The following is a 2,134-nucleotide window of genomic DNA, read 5'->3' on the forward strand; positions in this document are numbered from 1 at the left end:
TTTAGTCAGTGAGGGTTCAGGGCTTGAGTCTTTAGGGGGCGGATTGGAACTGGGCCTATAGTGTGGGTCAGCTGATGTGTGGATATACATACATATTTAGAGCACAAAGAATAATGCCATGATGGCATAACTCTTATATGATACACACCTGCTCATCAAGGCTGGAGCTATTCCCCTAGTCCTCCTCGTTGTCCTCGCCTTTGCTGCATTCAGCTGAGACCGACCACAGATGCCCTTTCCTGGTGCATACAAAGACAAAAAGTTTCTAATGTTATTTTAAAAATAAACTTTCAAGTAGTACAAGAAGTTCAATGAGAATCTATGTGGAAAATACACAAAAGCACTTACTGTACATGCTTGGCCCTCATTTGGAAGTCATCATCATTGCAGAGAAGCACCCGTCAAAGTAGCCCCCTTCCTCAGAGCTGGAGAAAATAAAAAAATAAAAACAGTACATTGGTCACACCATGTCCATTTATGTCCATCTCAGTTGAATGAACCCAAACATGTTGCAAAAATGTTGCATTTTGTCATTATTGTGTGTCTCCTGCACCCACTCCCCATTTAACTAACTAACGCAAGCCAAAATAGTTTTGGCTCACTGAAAGATGACGGCAAAAATGGACGCATCTGTCCTTTTGGTTGTTTAACACGGCTGAAAATCATCATCTATTAATGGAGTTTCCGCTCCTGCCCGCTCCCGTTGATTTTTATTCCCGTCCCGTCCCAATCACAGGATTAATAAAACTTTGACTCCCATCCCGCGGGAATCACGTGACCCGTGGGAATTTCCAACAAGTGTCATCCTCTATTCTGCGCACAGCTTGTCCACCTTGAAAGAGCTTATCACCCACTCCATAAAACTCTGGTAAAAACGGTGTTCAAACACACTTTGCCAGTCTGTTGACAGAATAATTGAAAATACACTTATATGTAGAATTAAAGGTGGCAATTGTAAATATTGCATAAGCCAGCCCACCCTGGCATACTCCATTTTCTGCCAGCATCCATATGAAGTTTAGGCGAGAGTTCTCAGGTGGTGTTATGTTGCGTGTGTTGGAAATATGATTGGTAAGAGCACCGGTGTGATGCTGCACTGAGCTAATTTAAGGTGGTACTGTGGCTTAAATCAGGCCCTGTGAAAATCACATTCTAAATGAAGTATTATGGTGATGTTGAGGTGTGCAGGCCTACGACTACAACTACTACAGACTTCAGAAAGCTTCTTGGACTGGTACATCCGCATAGAAATCCTAACATGATGTTTTTCTACCAAAATAAGAATAATGATGCACAAATTATCATGATCACATACCAAATCCTGGCTCTTGTTCATCAAGCATCTCCACACCGGTCTCCTCAAGGACACAGAGATGATCATCACGTTTTCTCCATCGTGGCAGGTCTGATGCCTTTGTCCTCTTTTTTGACCTAAAAAAAAACACAATATAATCAAAGTAATGCAGTTAACCACACAGAATTCCTGCACAAATGCATCATAATATCTGATCCCCATGCATGGAATAAGATATTTAAATTACCTTTGTGTCAGGCTCTTCGTTTTACTGAGCATCTCATTGAACTCAGCTTCAGCTGTAGCCATTGTAGGTATTATCTGTTACCTGTAAAACAGTGAGAAAAGTACAGTGAGGGCTGGCATGTAGCATTAATGTTAGCCTAGCTATGTTAACGTTAGCCTAATCATTAAAATCTACATCAAACAGTGCAGCTAGTAAAGTCAGCCAGTTTAACAACTTTGATCAACCACATCTGTCAAACTTTGTTTGTGGTTGACGACACTGGCTGGTTTTTGGAGGTAAAATAGCTTTAACTGTTAATTATTTAATCACAATTTTCCATGTTGTTTGTTTACGTTACCTGAACGGGGGCTGCCTGTCGGTGAGACGATGACGGACTTGCCGGAAGCTACGTCAGTCACAATGAAATCAGCTGATCGTTCACTGTAACCATAGCAACGATGGAAATCTGAGCAATCTTCGTAATAACTAACAAACGAAATACACATTAACTGAATAAATATAACGTTAATGATTAAAATAATGCACCAAACGTTGGCCTACACAATAATGAAAAAAAAAAAAAAAATACATTCATAAATAGCGTTTAAAACAAC

The 2,134-nt window shown here is 40.3% G+C and overlaps 1 long non-coding RNA gene across 1 annotated transcript; it reads right to left on the reverse strand.

Annotated features, from left to right (window-relative positions):
- Positions 1-344: 344 nt before the first annotated feature.
- On the reverse strand, positions 345-2,068 carry LOC146981100 (uncharacterized). Its single transcript, XR_015036639.1, has 4 exons — positions 1,879-2,068; positions 1,542-1,622; positions 1,316-1,431; positions 345-425 (listed from the first exon to the last, which is right to left on the reverse strand). It is a non-coding gene; the product is annotated as an uncharacterized LOC146981100 (long non-coding RNA).
- Between the last annotated feature and the right edge of the window lie 66 nt (positions 2,069-2,134).

The sequence above is a fragment of the Trachurus japonicus genome, chromosome 9, assembly GCF_045865225.1.
Source record: "Trachurus japonicus isolate A0001 chromosome 9, Traja_1.0".
Taxonomy (NCBI): domain Eukaryota; kingdom Metazoa; phylum Chordata; class Actinopteri; order Carangiformes; family Carangidae; genus Trachurus; species Trachurus japonicus.